Source organism: Mus caroli, unplaced genomic scaffold, assembly GCF_978045245.1.
Source record: "Mus caroli unplaced genomic scaffold, Mus_caroli_1 scaffold_5, whole genome shotgun sequence".
Taxonomy (NCBI): domain Eukaryota; kingdom Metazoa; phylum Chordata; class Mammalia; order Rodentia; family Muridae; genus Mus; species Mus caroli.
Window position 1 is genome coordinate 52305363 of NW_028227260.1, and position 24969 is coordinate 52330331.

The window sequence follows — 24969 nt, forward strand, 5'->3', positions numbered from 1 at the left end:
TCAATGCAAAAATCCTCAATAAAGTTCTCGCTAACTGAATCCAAGAACACATCAAAACAATCATCCATCCTGACCAAGTAGGTTTTATCCCACGGATGCAGGAATGATTCAATATACGGAAATCCATCATCATAATCCAGTATATAAAGAAACTCAAAGACAAAAACCACATGATCATCTCTTTAGATGCAAAGAAAGCATTTGACAAAATCCAACACCCATTCATGATAAAAGTCTTGGGAAGATCAGGAATTCAAGGCCCATAGATTAACATGAAAAAAGCAATGTATAGCAAACCAGTAGCCAATATCAAAGTAAATGGTGAGAACCTGGAAGCAATTTCACTAAAATCAGGGACTAGACAAGGCTGCCCTCTTTCTTTCTACCTATTCAACATTGTACTTGAAGTCCTAGCCAGAGCAATTTGACAACAAAAGGAGATCAAGGGGATACAAATTGGAAAGGAAAAAGTCAAAATATCACTTTTTTGCAGATGATATGATAGTATATATGTGACCCTAAAAATTCTACCAGAGAACTCCTAAGCCTGACAAACAGCTTCAATGATATAGCTGGATGTAAAATTAACTCAAACAAGTCAATGGCCTTTCTGTACACAAAGGATATACAGGCTGAGAAAGAAATTATGGAAACAACACCCTTCTCAATAGTCACAAATAATATAAAATACCTTGGAGTGACTCTAACTATGGAAGTGAAAGATCTATATGATAAGAACGTCAAGTCTCCGAAGAAAGAAATTAAACAAGATCTCAGAAGATGGAAAGATCTTCCATGTTCATGGATTGGCAGGATCAATATAGTAACAATGGCTATCTTGTCAAAATCAATCTACAGATTCAATGCAATCCCCATCAAATTCCAACTCAATTCTTCATCGAATTAGAATGGGCAATCTGCAAATTCATCTTGAATAACAAAAAACCTAGGATAGTAAAAACTCTTCTCAAGGATAAAAGAACCTCTGGTAGAATCACCATGCCTGACCTAAAACTGTAATAAAGAGCAATGGTGATAAAAACTGCATGGTACTGGTATAGTGACAGACAAGTAGACCAATGGAATAGAATTGAAGACCCAGAAATGAACCCACACACCTATGGTCACTTGTTGTTTGACAAGGGAGCAAAAACCACCCAGTGGAAAAAAGACAGCATTTTCAACAAATGCTGCTGGCACAACTGGTGGTTTTCATGTAGAAGAATGCAAATTGGTCCATTCCTATCTCCTTGTACTAAGATCAAATCTAAGTGGATTAAGGAACTCCACATAAAACCAGAGACACTGAAACTTACAGAGGATAAAGTAGGAAAAAGCCTTAAAGATATGGGTACAGGGGAAATTTTTCTGAATAGAATAGCAATGGCTTGGGCTGTAAGATTGAGAATTGACAAAAGGGACCTCATAAAATTGCAAAGCTTCTGTAAGGCAAAAGACATGGTCAATAAGACAAAAAAGCCACCAACAGATTGGGAAAGGATCTTTACCTATCCTAAATCAGATAGGGGGCTAATATCTAATAGATATAAAGAACTCAAAAAGGTGGACTCCAGAAAATCAAATAACCCCATTAAAAATTGGGGCTCAGAGCTAAACAAAGAATTCTTGCCTGAATAATACTGAATGGCTGAGAAGCACCTGAAAAAATGTTCAACATCCTTATTCATCAGAAAAATGCAAATCAAAACAACCTTGAGATACCACTCACACCAGTCAGAATGACTAAGTTCAAAAATTCAGGTGACAGCAGATGCTGACGAGGATGTGGAGAAGGAGGAACACTCCTCCATTGTTGGTGGGATTGCAAGCTTGTACAACCACTCTGGAAATCAGTCTGGTGGTTCCTCAGAAAATTGGACATAGTACTACGAGAGGATCCTGCAATACCTCTCCTGGGAATATATCCAGAAGATGTTCCAACCAGTAAGAAGGCCTTATTTATAATAGCCAGAAGCAGGAAAGAACCCAGATGCCCCTCAACAAAGGAATGGATACAGAATATGTGGCACATTTACACAATGGAGTACTACTCAGCTATTAAAAAGAATGAATTTATGAAATTCCTAGCCAAATGGATGGACCTGGAGGGCATCATCCTGAGTGAGATAATGCAATCACAAAAGAACTCGCAGGATTTGTTCTCACTGATAAGTGGATATGAGCCCCAAAACTTAGAATACCCAAGATATAAGATACATTTTGCTAAACACATGAAACTCAAGAAGAATGAAGACCAAAGTGTGGACCCTTTGCCCCTTCTTAGAATTGGGAACAAAACACCCATGGAAGGAGTTACAGAGACAAAGTTTGGAGCTGAGACTAAAGGATGGACCATCTAGAGACTACCATATCCGGGGATCCATCCCATAATAAGTTTCCAAACGCTGACACAATTGCATACACTAGCAAGATTTTGCTGAAAGGCCCCAGATATAGCTGTCTCTTGTGAGACTATGCTGGGGCCTAGCAAACAGGTAAGTTGATGCTCACAGTCAGCTATTGGATGGATCACAGGTCCTTCATTGGAGGAGCTAAGGAAAGTACCCAAGGAGGTAAAGGGATCTGCAATCCTATAGGTGGAACAACAATATGAACTAACCAGTAACCCCCGGAGTTCCTGTCTCTAGCTGTATATGAATCAGAAGATGGCCTGGCCCATTGGTTGTACAAACTTTATATGCCGCAGTACAGGGTAACTCTAGGGCCAAGAAGTGGGTATGGGTGGGGGAGTGTGTGGGGTACTTTTGGAATAGCATTGGAAATGTAAATGAAATAAATACCCAATAAAAAATCAGAAATCAAAAAACAAATCCTAATCCCTGGCTTAATTTTAAGTAGGCTCTCATTTGTCTACTCTAGCTACTGTCCAATATGAAATGTATTTTGTTTCATGAAGTAGCTTTAGGTTATTTCTATCAGACACAGAATTGGTAAAGATCTTTTCCCAATCTGTCTGCTGCCATTTTGTCCAATTGACAGTTTCCTTTGGCTTATAGAAGCATTTTAATTTGAGAGATCCCTTTTTAAATAGTTGATCTTAAAGTTGGTGGTCTGCTCAGGAAAATTTCCCCTATGCCTTTGTGGTAGAGTCTCTTTTTCACCTTCTCTTCTATTAATTTTAGTGTATCTGGTTTTATGTGGAGATCCTTGATCCACTTAGACTTGAGATTTGTATAAGGAGATAAGAATAGATCAACTTGCATTCTTCTTTTTTTAATTTTTGTTTTTTAATTTTTTTCTTTATTTACATTTCAAATGTTATCCCCCTTCCCAGTTTCCTTTCTTAAAATCCCCTATTCCTTCACTGCTCCCCCTGCTCCCCAAACCACCCACTCCTGCTTCCTGTCTCTGGTATTCCCCTATATTGGAGCATAGAACCTACACAGAACCAAGGGCCTCTCCTTCCATTCATGACCGAGTAGGCCATCCTCTGCTACATATGCAGCTAGAGACACAAGTTCCACCATGTGTTTTCTTTGATTGGTAGTTTAGTTCCAGGGAGATCTGGGGATACTGATTAGATCATATTGCTGTTCCTCCTATGTGGCTGCAAACCCTTTCAGCTCCTTAGGTACTTTCTATAGATCCTTCATTAGGGACCCTGTGCTCCATCCATAGGATGACTGTGAGCATCCACTTCCATATTTGACAGGCACTGGCAGAGCCTCTCAGGAGAGAGTTATATCAGGCTTTTGTCAACAAGCTCTTGTTGGCATCTGCCATAGTGTCTGGGTTTGGTGGTTGTTTATGTGATGGATACCTAGGTGGGGCAGTCTCTGGATGGTCATTCTTTCCTGGGCATATACCCAGAAGATGATCCAACTTGTAATAAGGACACATGTTCCACTATGTTCATAGCAGCCTTATTTATAATAGCCAGAAGCTAGAAAGAACCCAGATGTCCCTCACCAGAGGAATGGATACAGAAAATGTGGTACATTTACACAATGGAGTACTATGCAGCTATTAAAAACAATGAATTTATGAAATTCTTAGACAAATGGATGGATCTGGAGGATATCATCCTAAAGGAGGTAACGCAATCACAAAAGAACACACATGACATGCACTCACTAATAAGTGGACATTAGCCCAGAAGCTCAGAACACCCAAGATACAATTTGTAAAACACATGAAACACAAGAAGAAGGAAGACCAAAGTGTGGATACTTTGATCCTTCTTAGAAAGGGGAAGAAAATACCCATGGAATTAACTTGCATTCTTTTACATGATAACCTCCAGTTAAACCAGCACCATTTGTTGAAACTGCTGTCTTTTTTCCACTGGATGGTTTTGGCCTCTTGTCAAAGATCAGGGGACCATAGGTGAGTGGGTTTATTTCTGTGTCTTTAATTCTATCTGTTGATCGACCTGTCTGTCTCTTTACCAATATTGTGAGGTATTTATCACTATTGCTCTGTAGTACAGCTTGAGGCCAGGCATAGTAGAAGTTATTTTATTGTTGAATTTGAGAATTGCTCTTTCTATCTCTGTGATGGATTAAGTTGAAATTTTGATGGTGATTTCATTGCCTCTTTAGATTGCTATTTTGCAGAGACCATATCCAGTAAATAGGCAAGGCCCCCAGTTGAGGGATGGGGCACCTACCCATCTTAAAAATTTTTACCTGAGAATTGTTCCTGTCTAAAGGAAATGCAGGGACAAAGAATGGAGAATAAATTGATGGAAAGGCCATTCAGAGACTGCCCCACCTAGAGATCTATCCCATACCATTCCAGACACTATTGGGGATGCTATTGTGCTTGTAGACAGGAGCCTGATACAGCTGTCTCCTGAGAGGGTCTGCCAGAACCTGACAAATATAGAGGTGGATGCTTACAGCCAACCATTAGACTGAGCAGGGTTCCCAGTGGAGGAGTTAGAGAAAGGAGTAAAGGAGCTGAAGGGATTTGCAACCCAATAGGAAAAATAATATTATTTAGCAACCAGACCCCCCAGAGATCCCAGGGACTAAACCACTAACCAGTGAGTACACACAGAGGGACACATGGCTCCAGCTGCATATTTAGCAGAGGATTATCTTAACTGTCATCAATGGGAAGTCCTTGGTCCTGTAAAAACTTGGTGCTCAGCATAGGGTGATGATAGGGTAGGGAGGCAGGAGTAGGGGTGGGAGGCTGGTGATAGCATACTCATAGAGGCAGAGGGGATGGAATGGGAGGTTTGCAGAGAGGACACAGAGAATGGGGATAATATTTGAAATATTAATAAATAAAATAACCAATAAGTAAAAGGTATTTCTAGTTCATCAGATAGCAGTGTTCAACCCTTCAGTATGTTATGTAGATCATCCAAATTATTTTAAATTATAGATAGAAAGGAATTGGAATATGGCCAATTATATATTTCTTGTTTACTTGATATGTGCCAGTACTGTTAGTATAATACCTAACTATTTATTCTCACAATACACTTTAAAGATAAGTATTATTATCTCCCCAAATGTACAGATTTAAAAACCATAACTAAATAATTTGTCAAGTGATATGCTATCAGGAAATGGAAGATCCTGTAATTCAGTTCAACACATATGTATTTCAATATATGTTATACTATATTGCACCAGAGGTTTTGCTAGCAGATAATGGAGACATGCATTTTTATTCTTTCCACTGTGATATAACATCCCATATTAGTTTGCCTGAGATTTTGTGATTTATCTTTTTTATTTCTCACACTTACATAATTCCCACAAATACTGCTTATGGGTTAATAAAATAAGTTGAGTGTATTTTTTCATTGCGTTCAGTATATTGGTAGTGTTTTAAAGACCAGCATAACTCTAGAATGAAATAGAATTACAAATCACAGCCTAAGCTGAAGCATTTAAGAAATACAACTATTCCCTACAAGGATTCATAGCTCAGTTCAATATTTTTTAAAAATCTATATATGCTGCCTTCATCGTTATATATTTCTGTGTTTAAATTCTTTAAGATCCCAGCATTCAGAGCATTCAAAAATATTATTTTATGATTTACTCTACATGAGGTTTAAATGCTTTAAATTTTATTTACAGCTGTAAATTTTTATAAATTTAATATCAATAAAACCTATACACAGCACCTTTTGAAACTCTTGAGGCTTGAACATATTAACATTTAATGTCTTAACAACTAAATTCACCTATATAGAAAGTATGAATTATATTATGGAAAAGTATAAAGGCTATTGAAGTGAGATGGCTTATGGAAGTTGTAGGAGTGGAAAAGTAAAACTTTAATGCATACACTGCACTTTGATTACCAAACTTTATTAATTAGACTATTGAATGATTCTATTTGATTTTTAGGTTTCCAAGAAGTAGCATGGATTCATGATTGAACAGTTACACATAATTTCTTCTATTGTTACTTCAGGTATGAAGATGTATTTAAAACTACAGCATACCTCAATCAAGAGAAAGTAAATTTAATAATATAATAATCTAGGTCTTCTTGTCTTTAAATATTTAACCCCTGGAAATAAATACAACCAGTGTAATGGAAGTTTTGTATATTACAAACTGTATGGGTGAGAGTGGCTGCTAGACCTTCACTTTACAAATAGTTGACTAGAACAGATTTTTTTTTTTGGTATGGATAGTAGAAATGCCAAGAATGTTACATTTATTTTCATAAAGAGCTATTTAATAGAATACCAACAAGATTCTTTTGTTTTTTTAATCCTGAAATAAGTACTTTTTAATGGCAGAAAGTTTGCTACTTAGCAATTTGTATAGCCCTGCACCCTTTGAGGTTAATAGGATACTAAGCTGATTCATCTCTTCTTAAAATAATTAAATTCTATCATTATGGTTCATTTAATTTAGAAAATAGGAACAACGAGAGTGATCTGGTGTCTCGATAAGTCACAAAAAATTATTACATTTGCCCCATGGCTTGTATGTAGAAAAAGAGGAAGTAAGTGTGTTACTTAAATTTTCACGTACTACATATACAAGTTGGTGATTTTATAGATTAAATCCAATGAAAATAAGTTAATTGAAGTATTCATTTTGCTTCTGAATTTTTGAAAAACCTGACTATTCATATCTTGTGAAAAAACTCATATTTTAGGAATATAATTTAGCAGCAATTAGCTGTAAAACATAAGCATATTTCTGAAAGTGGAAGATAATAGACACTAACACTATTTGAAAAAGGTGCTTTAACTGTATTCTTTAAAATACACAATATTATATGAAACCAAATAATGGGGATTTTAGTAAAACAAAATAATTAGCTTATTATGGGGCTAAGTCAATAAATAAAAAGCTACATTTTTAATATACCCTTTTCAAACCAATAACAAATAAAGTGTACACAGCTTTGAAATAAAACGGGGAAGCTTTCTGCTAAAAAAAAAAAATCTATTCTAAAAAATCTCCCTCATTGCAACTGCTCTCATTTCTATGGCTTTATCTTTTTAAATCACTTCTATAATTATAATTGAATTTCATAGTTGTGGAGCAATTATAATTTCATAGTTCTAAAAATAATTTCACATGCAGTTTATCTTCTTGTTCCTTATAGGGACAATTTTATAAAACCACCTGAGATGATTCTACTGCCCTTTGTAGATAAGGAAGTAAGCTAAATGATATGGAATGAAATGCAAAAGGCCCATGCTTATACTTGGTAGGAACAGAAAACATCGGTTTTCTGACTCTCTTACCAACATTCATTATAATCATGGAAATTGTTTATGTAGGTTTCTGGTTCCTCACCAGTAAAATAAATATTTATTCAAGTGATCTTGGTGGTATCTTAAAATTCTCAAACCACACAATTTTATGATTTGACACCACTTAATCCAATATTGTTTTTACTATGTTTCATAATTTCATAGATATTTTGTGGTACATATTTCTAAAATTTGATGTGTATTTCTATAACATATTATACAGAGATTATTTATATACTTTGACATTTTCCCAAATTGATATTTTGTGCATTTGTGCAATATTGTTACCAAGATATTGACATAAAGTGTCAATCTTACTCAGATTTCTCTAATTTTACTAGTACTCAAGAAAGTATCTATGTGTAATCATTATTATTATCTGTTTTACAAATATTTTATTTATTTATTTTTACTTAAGTGAATGAGTATTAATAATAACTGTTTGGGTGATTTCCTATGCTCTCTTTTATTTTCAAATAATTGTAGGATGTTTCTATGCCTCCTCTAACATGTTTATCTCCTGAAAAAGACACAGAGACCTGGTATTTTTATTAACAAGCAGAAAGACTAAACTGGACAGAAATTCATTTATTCTAACCCGCTATGTTATCTAATTCCCATCCACAGGTTCCATGTTACTTACAGTCTGAGTCTTGCCCTGGCTTGCTTTGCTCAATGTGTGCCTTCATGATGAATATGTTGGCAACCTGCCTATTCTGACTTCTCCTGGACCCTCTGCCTCATTACCACCTTTTCTCTTCCTTCCTCTCTCCATGGGATCGAAAGTTCTGCCTTGTCTGCCTAGCCATTGGTCTGATCATCTCTTTATTAACAACCAAAAATAATTGAGAAGCATGCTTTATACAAAACTGATACAGGATATGATTCAATAATTCTGACAATCCTAGCTTCTGAATTGTAACCAGATTTCTGTAAAAAGAAGCCAGCATCTGAATACAAAGTATACAAGAAGAACTCCCAACATGAACATTTTGCCTCCATGTTTGTATGTTAACCGCATACCTTCATGGTGTTTGCTGAAGCCAGAAAAGGATATTAAATCCCCTGGAACTGGCATTTCAGGCTATTATGAGCCTCTGGGTAGCACACTCTGCAGGAAAGTCTTCAATGGGTGAATCTCTCCAGTCTTCATAAGTTAGTATCTATGCATTGATACAAACAATCAAATATTAATTTATATTTTTCTTTTAAATGTTAGATTAATACTGGCTTATAGAATGAGTTCCTTTTTCCCTTTTTCTGGAAAAAAGATTTAAATGGTACAAATTTATATAAACTTGCTAGGATATTTCACTAAAATAATATGTCTCTCTCTTTCTCTCTTTCTCTCTCTCTTTCCCTCCCTCCCTCCCTCCCTCCCTCCCTCCCTCTCTTTCTTTTTCTTTCTGAATAAAAATATTTGGTATAAGTGCAAAAAATAATGTGGGCCTAAATATTACTTCTGGGAGGGATTTTAAAATATTTTAAATAAAATAAAATAATTGTTTTATGATTATGTGATTATTCTGATCATTTACTTCTATGAAGATAATTTTTGGTAGTTTATGACTAAGGGATTAGAAAATTTATGTTACCAAATTTTCTTAGAGTTTCATTGCTGTGAAGTGACATAATCAAGGCAGCTCTTAAAAAGGTAAAATGTAATTGGGGATGGCATATAGTTTCAGACTCTCAGTCCATTATCATCATGGTGGCAAGCATGGAAGTATCTAAGCAGACATGTTACTGGAGAAGGAGAGTTCTACATCTTGATACAACAGCAGCAAGGAATACACTCTTCTACATTGGGCAGAGCTTGAGTAACTAATAGGAGACATTAAAGCAGGTCTACACAGTCACCTACTTCCTCCAACAAGGCTAAACCTGTTCTACCCAGGCCATACCTCCTAATAGTGCCGTTTCCTATGGAACAAGCATATTCAAACTAACATATAAATATAATAGCTAAATATAAAGTTGGCCATAATACCTTCTAATCATTTTAATGGACTTAGGCTTTGCAGTGAAACTTTCTATTTTATCCTAGATTTTCATGATTTCTCTATCTTCTTGACTCCTTTTGTGTTTCCTGTTTGTTCATTTATTTGTTTTGAGACAGGGGTCACCATTGTAGCCTAAACTGACTACAGTGTCTTGGTCTTGGCTACTCTAACTTAATCTCACAAAACCTAGAATTAGAGCAGTGAGACAATATGGTAGGTTTTTGATGTTGTTGTTGTTGCTTTGCTTTGTTTTCTTTTGTTTTTCTCAGTCTTTCTAGAAATTTATGTGCTATTCTTTTAAAAGAAATACATATACCATATCATTGATATCATCTAAATATCATTTGATCCTTTACCTTTAATTAGATAATATCATTGATATTATCTAATCTTCTGTATTCAATTTTGTTTATTTTTCTCTTCATTATTTCTTTCCTTTAATGTATTTTAGATATATTTTGTTCTTTTTGTGTTAGAAGACAGGAATTGAAAACACTCTTCATTTGTATTTTCATAATTTCAGGTTATAATTTCAGGTTTCCTTTTAGTATATCCTCATCTTAACCATTTGATCCTTTACCTTTAATTGTTTTAATTATTTTATTTTTATGTATTTAAGTATAATATTTTACATCATTATATGTGTTATTACAAATCATTTCTCTTGATTTGCTTAGTCATGCTCTGCTTTAATGTTTAATTTATATAATGACTATAATACTAACTTACTTTTCCTTTCTTACAGACCTAGCTTTATTCTATAATGTCCTGATTACATAAATAATATGGTTTCAATATGTTAGGTTTTCTGAGATATGTTATAATCTTCATAAATCATATCCTGGTTAATGAATATTCCAAGTACTTTTAAAATATTATTCTCTTTTTAAGAGATAGAATGTTTTGTATATCAATTAGACATTGCTATTTGATGCTGTGATCTAGCAGTTATTACTTTGTTACCTTATAGCCCTCTATACAAGTTGCTAACAAGGGTTGGAGTATGTGTGTGTGTGTCTTTTATCTTATTTTTTCAGCACAACTAAATTTATGTCTCCTTTTCATTCCAAATTATTAGTTTTTGTTTTCACTTTTCTTTTTTATGGTTTTAGAGCTTTATTGTAGGAAGGCAAGGGGAAAGAGAGAAGATAAAAGAGAGAAAGACAGACCAGTCATGGCCAAGAGGAGAGAAGGGGGAAGGGAAAGAGAGAAAGAGAATTAGAGAGTATGAAAGAGAGGTGAAAGCTTAAAGAGAGAGTAAGAATGTTTTCAATTTTCTTAAGCAGTTTTGTGTGCTGTTTATATACCTAAGAGCTTACTTAAAATTTACTTAAACTGATGGAGTTATGCATATTTTTATCTATAGCCATTTTCTTTGCTCTAAAATCTCCATTGTTATCAATTGATTATATTTTCTCATTCTAGTTTTGATTGTTTTCTTTCTTAGTGTGAGTGGTGATTTTTAATTTCATTATAGTGCTTTTGTTGTCATGCTAGATAACTGTAGATCATATTTGGAGAACAAAGAAAGATTTATTTTTACATTATCTGTATATATGTTTGTATATGTATATATGTATATTCATTACATGAATGTCTGATGGCTGCAGCGGTCCAGGAATGAAAGATGATGGTGAGCAGTATTGTGGGTTTGGGGAACCACACTAGGGTTCTTTGCTGTGGTGGTATATATAAATATATGCTTGGTCCAAGGGAAGCAGTATTATTAAAAGTTATGAACTTGTTCAAGGAAGTGTATCATTGTGTAGGCAGGCTTTGAGAGCTCCTAGTTCTCAAGCTTCATTCAACCTTGGAGAATTATTCTCCTGCCTATCTTGTGATCAAGACATAGGACCCTGTTTCTTCTCTAGTACCTTGTCTGTCTGGATGCTGCCATGCTTCCTGCCATGATGATAATGGACTGAATCTCTGAAACTGTAAGCCAGCCCCAATAAAATGTTGTCCTTTATTTGATTTGCTTTGGTCATGGTATCTCCTCACAACAGTGAAAACCCTAAGATATCTGCAAATAGCAGGAAGTGCTATTTCCAGCCCTGTATTTGGATTTTTAATTTAATAAGTAGACTCCTTCCTTGTCTTAGTATTGCTTTATGTGCTGTGATTTTAAATCATTTTGAATTTTAGAGATTGTTTTTATCATTTGTTCTACTGGTCGTATGTTAACACAGGACACCCAATGTCTCACTTATTATTGGCAAGAGTCATCGGTTTACATCTCTAATCTCTAGGTATCTCTTAGATGATGAAAGTATTTGTTCCACAAAATCTTGTTGGCATTTGCAATAGTGTCTGCATCTGGTGGTAGTTTAAGGGATGGATCACCAGGTGGGGCAGTCTCTGGATGGTCATTCCTTCAGACTCTGCTATGAACTTTGTCTCTGTAACTCCATCCATGGGTATTTTGTTCCCCATTCTAAGAAGGAACTAAGTATCCATATTTTGGTCTTCTTTCTTCTTGAGTTTCATGTGTTTTGTGAATTGCATCTTGTGTATTCCAAGTTTCTGGGCTAATATCCACTTATCAGTGAGTGCATATCATGTGTCTTCTTTTGTGATTGGGTTACCTTACTCAGGATGATATCCTCCAGATTCATCCATTTGCCTAAGAATTTCATAAATTCATTTTCTTAGTAGCTGCGTAGCACTTCATTTTGTAAATGTACCACATTTTCTGTATCCATTCCTCTGTTGAGGGGCATCTGGGTTCTTTCTAGCTTCTGGCTATTATAAATAAGGCTGCTATGAACATAGTGGAGCATGTGTCCTTATTACATGTTGGAGCATCTTCTGGGTATATGTCCAGGAAAGGTATTGCTAGATCTTCTGGTAGTACTATGTCTAATTTTCTGAGGAACTGCCAAACTGATTTCCAGAGTGTTTGTACCAGCTTGCAATCCCACCAGGAATAGAGGAGTGTTCCTCTTTCTCCACATCCTTGCCAGCATCTGCTGTCACCTGAATTTTTGGTCTTAGCCATTCTGACTGGTGTGAGGTGGAATCTCAGGGTTGTTTTGATTTGCATTTCCCTGATGATTAAGGATGTTGAACATTTTTTTAGGTGCTTCTCAGGCATTTGGTATTCCTAAGTTGAAAATTCTTTGTTTAGCTCTATTCCCCATTCCCAGAAACCATTGCTGATGCCAACATGATTTGGCAGACAGGAGCCTGATATATCAGTCTCCTGAGATGCTCTGCCAATGCCTGGCAAATACAGAAGTGGATGTTCACATTTATCCATAGGAAGTAGCACAGGATCCCGAATAAAGGAGCTAGAAATAGTACCCAAGGAGCTGAAGGAGTTTGCAGCCCTATAGAAAGACCAACAATATGAACTAAACAGTATACCCAGAGCTCCCTGCGATTAAACCACCAATCAAAGAAAACACATGGTGGGACTCGTGTCTCTAGCTGCATATGTAGCAGAGGATATCCTAGTTGGGCATCAATGGGAGTACAGGCCCTTCGTCTTGTGAAGGTTCTATGCCCCAGTATAGAGGAATGCCAGGGCCAGGAAGCAGGAGTGTGTGGGTTGGGGAACAGGGGGAGGAGTGAGGGGATAGGAGATTTTAAGAAAGGAAACTGGGAAGGAGGATAACATTTGAAATGTAAATAAAGAAAATATCTAATAAAAAATAATTTAAAAAAAGAAAGCATTTTTTCATCCATGTAAAATATATTTCCTGGAAAGTTTATGTGACATATGTGTAACATTTACATGAGTCTTCCTGCTACTCTGTCTTTGTGTTATAAAGGCAAATGTCATATCCACAGACTTCTAATAAGCTTCTAAGAGTATTTAAATTAAGCACATATATACTTTCTACTTTCTGTCATATCAGCATTGTGTCTCTTGGCAGATCAAGATAATTTATGTTGGTCACAGCATGGAGGCTCCTCAGTCCATGCATTGATTGGGATTTTCATTTTCAGCCCCTATAACTGACCATGGACAGAAAATAAGATTTCAGCTCCATAGGAATTCAATTGGCCATTCAGGATTTTCCCCCTGTTTGGTTTGCATGGTTGAGTCAACATCTGAGTTAAGTAGAGAAATCTTGACACTGTGAACAAAGTATTTTCTCCTCACTGGGTCTATATTTTGGCCAGGTTTTCTTTGCTAATTCAGCAAACCTGCCTGTCTCTGTAATCTAAGTGGGGGATCAAAACTTCAGGCCTTGCAAAAAGAAAAGATCTTGCCTTGAATACTTTTTATCTATGTTTCTGTATATGTTGAACTTGAAATAACTCCCAAATTCTCAGGTCCTGTTTTTTTTTTCCTTTCTTTTTTTCTTTTTTTCTTGTTTTTTTTTTTTTTTTTGAGTTGGGGGGGCAGTGAGTGTGTGTCTTACTAACGTGGAAGGGAAATAATTAATAGAAGTGGGAAAGTTGTAATTATATCTGATCATGTGTTTCAAAACACTGTAGAAGTAGCATATGGGGCCAATTTGTGGAACTTTTGAGAAATCAGCTCAAAATGTTTAAAAATTTGTATTCTAAACATAATTGAAAATTCTGCTTCAAGTTCAGAATGCTGATGGAAATGGAGAGTGTTTTGGGAATCTGACTAGAAGTCATTCATTTAACAAGTTGATAAATAACATGACAATGATTTGTTTATCTTTTAAGACTTTATAAATAGTTATAAGTGTGTACATTGTGTAAGGAACTGGCTTATATAAAAGAGAAAATGTAAAATGTACAAAGACTTCAGGCTGTGGAGTAGTTATTGCTTTTTGCTTTTAGCCAGTACAAGAGTGATAATCAGAAACATAAAGCAATGAAGAAACACACAAAATTGGGATAAGTACACATTAATGGTCACAGTTGCAATTTTTGACCTTTACAACATGCCAGAAAAGGAACAACCTGCAGAGATGCAAAGTTATGTTCATGGTATTAAAACTAACATTATAACCAACAGGAAGCATACACTGTAATCAAGAAAAGTTCAGTGCATGAATGTAAGATCCTTTTTCAGTTCAAGAAAATAAAACAGCAAAAGTGTCATTATATATGACAGCAAAACTTTGAGAAATAACAGAAAACATATTCTCAATTAGACTTTATCAAAATGAAGTTTGGTGCATTAAAAAATACTTTTAAGAAAATAAAGGCCAAATTGTGAGTTAAAAGAAATTACCTTCAAAACATATATTTAACACAGTTCTATTTTCGAGTTTGTAGAGAAAACTCCTAAAACTGAATAGTCAAAATACATACAGTTCAATTAAAAGTAAGAAAAGACCTTATACATATCTCAAATGATGTTATTCAAATGACTACCATAGAATATTTTTCTCCAAATGTAACAAGTAGCATGGAAAGTCACTTCAGAAGAGGAAAGATTTATTTTTGATGACTATTTCAGAAGATTAATTCCTTGGTTGGTTTTCTAAGGTAGAACATTGTAGTAGAAAGGATGGCAAAAGATGGTTTCTTACTTCATGGTTGCTTGAAAGCAAAGAAAATAAGTAAGAGTCCATGGCAAAATATAACTCCAAAGATCTTGTTATGCTTCCCTATTTAGTTTCTCAAAACAGACCCACTTCCCAAAGTATCTCCACTAACTAAGGAACATATCATCAATTTAACACACATAGGAGACAGTCAATTCATTCAATCATTCATTCATGTGACTGTAAGTAAAAATTATATGAAAAGATTAGTGGTATCATTAGTCAGTAAGAGGAGTCAATAAGGTTCCTTTTCCTATCTATAAGATTGAATAATAAAGAAAATAAAAACAGAAAATATCGTTTTAAATATTGAGAAAAAAATTCTCCTTTATTTCTTGGGACACTAAAAGGGCATGTTCCATACAAAAGCTTCTCAGAAATATTTTTTCGGATCAATATTGAAATATCATATGGTCTGACTATCCTAAATCTAAGCTTATATATCCAAAAGGGTCAAAAACAAGATCTCAAAGTGATACTTCAGTGATAACCTTGGTAATACTGGGTAGAATATCAAAAATTACAAAAGTATATATATATATATATATTCCTTAAAATAATCCATAGTTATCTCTACTGTAAAGTATTTTTCAGTTATGAAAAATAAAGTTAAAATAAATGATGTGTGCTATAAACATGAATGGAGTTTTAAAAATACTGTTAACTACAATAAATCAGAAACAGAAATACATATTATGTGATTTGACTTCTATATCTGGCACTGGTAAATTTGTCAAGATGAAAATTATGCTAGAGATTACAAGAACCTAAGGATAGGGAGAACACTATGTATTATTTTCTTCATAAAGTGATAGACATTTTTTCACTTTTTTATTAGATATTTTCTTTATTTACATTTCAAATTTCTTTATTTACTTTCCTAGTTTTCCCTCACTAAATACCCTATCCCCTGCCCTTGCTCTCCAACTTACCTACTCCCATTCCTGGTCCTGACAATCCCCTATACTGGGGCATAGAAACTTCACAAGACCAAGGACCTTTCCTTCCACTGAGGACAGACTTGGCTATCTTCTGCTACATATATAGCTAGAGCTTGGTTTCTGTTAGTAAGATTCTTAGGCTTGCCTTTCACCATCTGGAAATCTCTAGTGTTAGATAGATGTTCTAGCTGTCTCTGGCCGGTGCTTGTTCCTCCTGTGATCCTGTTAGCCTGTGTCAGCACTGCTGGAAGTCCAACTCTCTCCTGAGTCCCAGTGGTCAGAGCTCTTTTTGCAGGCAAGCTCTCCTGTGGCAGGGAAGCTGCGCAGAGGTCTGGGTCTCTGCTCTCCCTCCTGGCTGAGGATGATGGTCCAAAGGGACCCTGTCCAAGAAGTTCTGTTGCTTCTGTGGCTCATGTGCTTTCCTGCTTGGACTGGTGTCTGAGAGACCCCAGGTACAAGGTGGTGCTCTCACCTGAGACCTAGGTTGAGAGACCTCTCAGGAGGTCAACTCTCCTCAGTGATCCTAAGATCCTAGGTGTGCCAGGGCGACTGCTGTGTGGAGAGTTCACTGAATTTCTTCCCAGGATGGAGCTGGGCTGGTGCTAACTGTAATGAGCCACAGTAGCTGGTAGGGTGTGGGTAGGGTGGCAGTTTCCTGTGTCCCTGTTCCTGCTCGCACATGCCATTGTCAGCTGTTTTGGAACAGATGTTTTGTTCCACTCACCAATAATTCCAAGGTCCTGGGTGTGCTAGGGCACCTGTGGCGTGGAAAGTTCTCTAGTGACCATGGGACTGTCTTCAGACTTAGCGCCCAAGGTGGTGCAAGGTTTAGTGATAGAAATTTTGATAAATAGAAAATAGTAGATAGCTACAATGTAGGGAGTAGTTCTGAATTTAAAGTCCTGTTCCCCAGTTATTTCTTTATGTGCAAGTAAAGAAAGCCGTGACCCAGTTGTTGGGCAGTAGGGACAGGTAGGACTTCTGGGTCTCTGGAGGCAGGCAGGGAGATGCAAGGAGGGAGACCGGAGTTCACCATGATTTAGTGAGAGAAGAACTGGACAACCATGTGAGATCTCAAAATGGAGTGGCCACACAGGCTGCTCCTACAGGTGGGTGGTCAGGGGAGTTTAGTAACAGAAAAATAGGGCAGGTATGGGGTATGGAGCTAACAGTATAGATAAGGGTGTGTTTTCCAGGCAGGAGACAACAGCTCCCAGCAATTGTGCCAAGAAGGCAAGTGGAAATTGACCAACTGTGTATCTGTGTCTTTTATCCTAGGATTCAAGGGAAGCTGGGAGGGGGCTTGTAGTGTGGTCTCTTTCTGGAGCTATAGGCAGATAGAGTGTAAGACTACATGCTACATTATACAACATGAATATCATGAAAGCACTAAATATTTGCAAATACAAATTTCTAATTTTGTTTCATATGTGTTGTATAACAATGTGTATTTTATAATAAAATATGTTTAGAAAGGCACTTTGATGAAAAGTGCCATTTTATCGATAGACTAGATCTAGATCAGATTCTATTTCAACAAACCACAGTACAGTAAAGACAAAAAAATTACAGAAAGTTGTTACAGTGACACTTCTAATTCATTAAATACAAAAGATGTAGATTACAATCAGCCAAGAGAGAAGCATACAGAGCAGACTTTGGGAACTATAATAAAACTAAAGCTTCCAATAATTATTCTTTCTCCTTGGGATGAGTACAGTATTACTTTCCCAGCATGAGACTATAAAAATATACCTGAAATATTGCCAGAGTTGGTACTGGTTCTTCATTATAGGAATGTTTGATCATCTTTGGTGTCACCTGCATCCAGATTCTAAGAATATTTTAGATAATATTATGTAAGAAAAACAAAAACAAATACAAAAGAAAAATCAGATGATAAATTTCAAATTGTGTTTTTAATATCTGACTCCTAACAAAGTTCCCAAGCAAGCAAAGGACATTTCTATTAAGTAGTCCATTTGCAGTGCTTTAAAGTTACCTTCTACAATATAATCACAAAGGCTAGTCTGTGTACTTAGGGCAAGGTTAATTTAAGAACGATGCAAATCTTTATAATAGCCCAATGTTCCTGCTTGGTTTTGCCCTCTACTACTTTTCTGATTTATCATGTTTCCTCCATGTTTGTACAAACTCCCCTCTTATTCTGTGAGCCTGCTGAGCATGTGCTTTCATCAGGGCCATTGCTTCTGCTGCTTGGTGCCTACAATCTGCAATAATCTAACCTAGGAGAGCTACATCACTTTAGTTTCTCCATGTCTATGATGAAGTGTTTTCTGATCAATGAGAATTTCCCTAACCAATTATATAAAGTGGAATATTGGTACTCACTAATTCATTATTAACATTTATTAAATTCAAAATATATTCATTGCAATAATTATGTATCTGTTTTTATTTTCTACTGTAATTGAGAATGCTTGAGCAATAACAATTTTTTCATGGTTTTGTTTGTTTACTTTTTTTATATGAGAGGACAGCGAGAAACTGTTTTACTCCCCCTCCCCAAACTCAAGAACAATGAGGTATGGGACCCATTAGATTTTGATGGAGTTTGAATTTTAAATATTCCCCAAATTAACCAGGCATATTGTTGCAGAACTGTGGTCAAAGTTACTAGGGAGGCTGAAGCAAGATGATTACAAGTTCTTCTGCTCTTTCAGCAGCATACATAGCTAAATATCAGATTACAGAACAACAACAACAACAAAAACCTGAAGTAAAGGTGTGGTGGTAGAATATTTTCTGGCATGCATGAAGTCCTCGACATAATCTGTACACCTCCAAATAAGTTCTCCAAAGGACCATATATTAATTGTGTTTTCATCTATAGGACCATTATTAAGAAGACATATACACCTTAGGTGTTATAGCATCCATGAAGGTCTTCAGGAACTGAGAGAACACCACAAAGAATGGTGTACATTTCAATCACTTTCTATTTTTCACTTTTTGCCATGACATGAGTGGTTTTGCTGCAACAAGTGTTCTAAATATCATGTTTATCCTAACTATAGGCCTAAAAACATAGTATGAATTGACACTACTGTAGCTCTCCTAATCTGAAAGAATAGGCAAATCTCTGCTCTTTATAAATTGATTTTACTTCTGGTATTTTAAAGTAGTAGTTAATTAATAGAGACTCTTAAGAACAATAATTGAACATAAAAGTGACAAATGGGGATGGCAACGTTTCTCAGTGGGGAAAAACAATTGTTACAAAGACTAATAATCTGAGTTTCATCCACAGGACTTGAATGATAATACCCAACTGGTTATATTAAGTTATTCACAATTCTCCACAAAAATGTTCACAGACAGACTGAACACACACACACACACACCAAAACAAAAACCAACAAAACAAAAATACAAACAAACAAAAATAATGGCAGTTAAATTTTGGAGATACTAGTAAAGTGATAAGAGAAGCAGAATTATATACTCTTTTGTGGAAAGTGATGTAAGTAACTCAAGAAATAGTAGTAGAGGCAGAGAAATGCAGGGGGCGGGGGAAGAAGAGTAGAGAAATAGAGACCAGCCATGAGTACATGGAGGGGGGAGAATGGGGAGAGACCAGGACCAGGAAAGCAAGGGCAAGAACAAGAAAGAGCAAGTGGGGAGGGGCAAGCAGCCCCTTTTACAGTGGGTCAGGTGTACCTGGCTGTTGCCAGGTAACTGTGGGGCAGAGCTTTGACAAAATGCTCACATTCCCCTGTTTTGGTTTAATTAAAAAAGAAAATATTAGAAGGAGGAGAAGGTAGAACAGGAATAGGGTCATTGTGATATTTAACTACTTCCTGCTGGCATTGGGGAGACGTGACTTTAGGGAACTTGGGAAGCGTTTATGGAGATGTTGGTCTGGTTTTAGGACAGTGGCTGTTTCCTTGTTGTCCAAGGTCTGTGGAATAATATCGGGATAGGTCAAAGAGAATAGGTCAAATAGAAATGTCTATGTCTGTGAGAGGAGACTGGAGCCTCTAGAGGGTACTTCTCTGGGGTTGTCCTAGATATGGGAAGCACCTGGACTTGACAACATTCTCAAACACATATATACATTAACAGTAGAGAATAAGATTAAGTACATTTGGTAAAAAGAATATTTTTTTCTTAGATGTACATTTGAAACTCCGAGGAATCCTACCCTCTGGAATAGGTAGTAAGTGTAAACTTTAGGCTATCAGGCAGTATATGTACTTATCTGGATGGAGTCTATTTGGTCCATGAGAGGTAGGTCTGAGTGAGTTTCCTGTAGCTTATAAGTTTACAAAGTAGGTAACAGAATGAGTTAACAATACAAAAAGTTGTTAAGACGAGCCTTTTGTGAAGCAGAAGGAACAAGAATTTGTGATTATATAGTTAGAGCATAGAGTGGAATATTTTATTAGAATTAGGCAAATTTATAAGAACTCAAACAATGTTAGGACAGTGGGATCGCAAGAAGAGGAAATATGAAGCTTTTAATCAGCGAAAACTGAGTTTAGGTAAGGAAGTAACAGATTACATCTGTGAAAGCTTACATCTGAACTAGTTGCTAGAAGCAAGTTTAGGGAAGGAGTTATGTCTGTTTCTTAGCTGTCAAGCTACAGTTGCCTTGGTTGTCAGTAGAATCAGAAATCTGAGGAAGAATAAATTATAATCTAGTAGTCATATATTATTTTAAAAATGACAGAGTTCAGTAGTAGGCCAAACATTTCCGTATGGTTTCTGTGGTCTCCAAGGCAACTTGGGCAGAGTCTGGTTTGTAGCCCAGAAGAGGAAGAGCCTTTTTCTCTGTGGAATGATTACGTGTGACATGAGAAATTACTTTCCTTGATTTAGATAAGTCATTTGACTCTGAGGGAATCTAGTTTTGTCTATTGTGTTTCTCAGTGCTTATTCTATCACAATCCAAGCAGCCTCTTGAAGCTGTGTCTATATCTTTGGAGACCTTGTGGGGTAAACTGTTAAAGACTTTGGGAGATTCTGTCTGTTATAAACTTAAATATATTAATAATTATCAGACTTCTGACAACATTGAGGGCTATATTGTTTGGTTATGTCTGAATAGAGTACACCATAATTTAATGGCGGTAGTAAAAACCATTATTTATCAAGACAGGATAAAAATGAAAATCTTAAGTAACTTTGACAGGTTGTATAAGTAGAGAAAAACACATTTTGTATTAGCAGAGAAACATTTGCCTTTGTATTAATAAATAAACACTTAGCTCAGAGGTGGTATAGACCAGAATGGAAAGAATTAGAGAGCTAACAACTGTGTCATGAATCCATGACAACAGAAAGTATGGCCAGGTGGATTGAGGCATATGACACAAGTGTGAAGCTGTCTTGGCTCTGGGCTTTTTGACCGGCACCCAGTGTGGAGGCCAAGGTAAATTGTAGAGCCTGGAAAGCTCATGACCCAATCCCTGTTTGAGCTGGAAATTTTTGACCCACAACCTGGAAAAAGGATGCTGTGTAGGCAAAGGCAGAGGTGGAGGCAGCTCCAGCTGCCAGATGAGGAACAGAATAGTTGGAGCCCATGGCACACAGGGCAACCCACAACTCATGTTAGTCTGTGGAGCAAGGGACAGGTGCGTGTGCATGCCCTGTCACTTCTCTTCTTTTCATGGACAGCTGAGTCCATGGTGAGTGAGAAAAAGAAAGCACCTGAAGTAGTGTGTTCCGTATCCCAGCAACATGCACACTATACTTGTGGGAAAAGACAAAGATAGATAGAGAGGGAGAGAAAGAAGGGCTCCCTTGCACATGTGGTAAAAGCAAGTCCCAGCAGACAGTGTTCCTGGCAGGACACAAGGGGTAGGGCCAGACCTGCTTTTCCCATGAAAAACTGGGAGCAGAGCTAACAATCAAATGTAAGAGGGCAGAGGGCAGAGGGCAGTAGACAGAGTCCCTGGCAGGGAACAGAGTCAGACATGCTTTTACCACAGCAAACCAGCAGTGACTGCAGCAACAGGCAGGAGTGAGCAAATGAGGGAGGGAGGAAGGGGAAGCCTATGCTACACCACAGATCACTACTTTAGTGGTCATGTAGAGATATTGCTTTCTGCTTACTGTGAATTAGACCAAGATATCCCAGTAAGTAGGGACAAGGTGACAAATACTGATCCCTGGATGAGAGAGTAGGGCTATTAACTGCCCCTACCCGTATCCTGAGGGCACTATCCATAACCACAGAGATTCTAACACAGGTCCTCACATGGTGGGCTGGGGCTAAGCTTACAGCCAGTGCCCCTAGTTACAGAGAACAGTTAACCTGGACCCACGGATTTCTTGGCAGTGAGAAACTGTCTCAAAGGAGAGAGGAAAATCTCACCCAAGGGAAAAAGTCCTAGAACGAGGGTTAGTGAAAACACTGAATGTCTCCATCCTCAATGGCAGCACAGGGGTAGCTGTGAGCTTAAGAACTCTCACCTGGGACCATGTGGACATTTACTCTGATCAGTGGTGGGAGGGGACTTACTAGTTCTCTAAAGTTTGGGCTAGCAAGCATTGGCTCTCCATGTGAGAGCAGGGGGCATGCAAACCTGAGGAGTTTCTAAATCTGAGTCTCAGTACCATATGATGGGTTTATAAAAAATCTAAAGAGAGGAGGGATATGTTTTATGGATGTGTGGTGAGGTTATGGGAGAAGTACCACTTCTGTGTTGGTAGTTCTGGGTTCTATAAAACAGCAGACTGAGCAAGCCATGTGGGCAAGCCAGTAAGCTACACACTTGCATGGCAACTATATTAGCACCTGCTTCTAGGTTCCTGTCCTGTTTGAGTTTCTACCCTTACTGCTTTTCAAGATGAAATGTTATTTGCAGCTGTGAGTAAAATAAACCCCTTTCCTGTTAAGTTGCTTTTGGTCATGATGTTTTATCACAGCAATCATAACATTAAATTGCACAGGTTGTAAATAACCTTAGTTTTGTCTATTGTTGCTTTCCTATCTTGGGTAAGCAGACATTTCTTCAAGTCTCCCAAGGAAGAGTGTCACACAACAATAGGGTTGGTAGAAATTTCTCATTATTTAAGAAATTTACAAATAAGAAGTACATAGTAGAAATTTAGGATATATTTGGGATTGTGGAATTTTGACACAGGGTGCCATATGACTATCCACTAATTAAAACCCCAGGCACAGAATCCTTCATTATCATCTTTGATAGATGATTCACAATGTCACTACTTTCTACTTAAAGAAGTAATATTTTCTATAGTGACATCTTTTGAAAAGTATTTTGAAACAAATCTATCATCTGTTTCCCTCCTTATAACAGTGTGTGTGTGTGTTTAGTGTCCTATGAAATTGTGATTTGAAGAAAACTTTAGACCAATTATAGAAGAAAAAAGACAAATTTTATTATAATCACAATAAATTAAATGTCTAATAGTTTAATTACCACAACAATGATTAAGGAATGATTGCTAAATTTGTATTTTAAAAGACACATTAAAGTAAAACTAAAGTGAATTTTACTTCAGTGAGGAAAATAAAAACTTGATAAATAAGTTACAAGATTTCAGTAAATGGTATGAAAAGATAAAATTCCAAATATAATACTAAGTAAATTTAAGACCAAAAGCTTTTGAACAACATCTGAAATAGTCAACATAGTCAACTGTAAGTTGCCTAGGTAGAGTTTCATTCTGCAATAAAGGCAAATTCTTTCCAAGAAGGCTTATCAAGCAACTCTTTACCCGTGTTCTGTAAATATTCTCTTGCCCAACAGATATTTTGCTATTGTTGATATAATGCATGCAAAGAAATATTCAAAATATCTCAAGGGAAAAAATTAGATGAAAGGCAGATGGCAGAGAAAAAAGAGCCATACACCTATATGAAAAGCAAAAAACTTCAAGATCATGTTGACTTAAAATGCTTATAGCCAAGGCAGATGTATGAAGTGGAAAAAACTATTCACTTATGAAATTTAAAGTTCTGGGCTTTGCCAATCCAAAGCAAGGTATTAATCTTGATATCTGTCTGTGCCTCTTTCTCCTACCTTGAAATCTGAAAGGAATTTTGATCCACATTTTTGGGCAAGAAGCTTTTTGACTGCAATGTTTTGCTTGTGTGTACATTCTAAGACAACTTACTAAGTAGGTTTCCTCCTTTCATTTGTGGGTTCCCAGGATCAAACATTTGTTTACACTTGGCAATAAATATTCCTATCAACTGAGTCAGCTGAATAGCTTTTTGGGCAATTTTATAATGTATTACCATTAGCAGGGCATCAGGATTTGCTTGCCAACATGGACACAATTCCTCCAAGATCATACCTTTTGATACTTCCAACAGAATTCCGGCTGTATACCAAACATTTAAATATATTAAACTGTGGGGGCTATTCTCATTCAAAACACTATACTGAGAGAAAAGTGCCATGACAAAAGAAACCAATGGAAGTAAGAGGACAGTTTTTGCCTTGTGGTTCCAGAGGGATAAAATTCTATCATGGTGTCTTAGCATAGCAGAAATTAGCAGACATGGGAGCAGGAGTGCTGAGAGATCATATCTTTAATTATACTTGTTAATCAGAGACAGAAAACTGGAATTGAGGTGAAGCTATGTACTGTCAACCCCACCCACTGGTGACATACTTCTTTCAGCAAAGTTGGGCCATTTACTAAAAGATTGCTAAAAACTGGGAATCAAGTTTTTAAATATCTTAGCCCATATTGGAGTGGGTATCCCCATGAAAAATGCCACATATGTCTTTTACAATGAAACTTGTCAAACAATAACATGGGAAAAATTTGAAGGCTTAGACCTTCAGAAAATGAGCGAGAAGGCTGAGTTCATCAGGGAACACATAACTAGGCTTTGT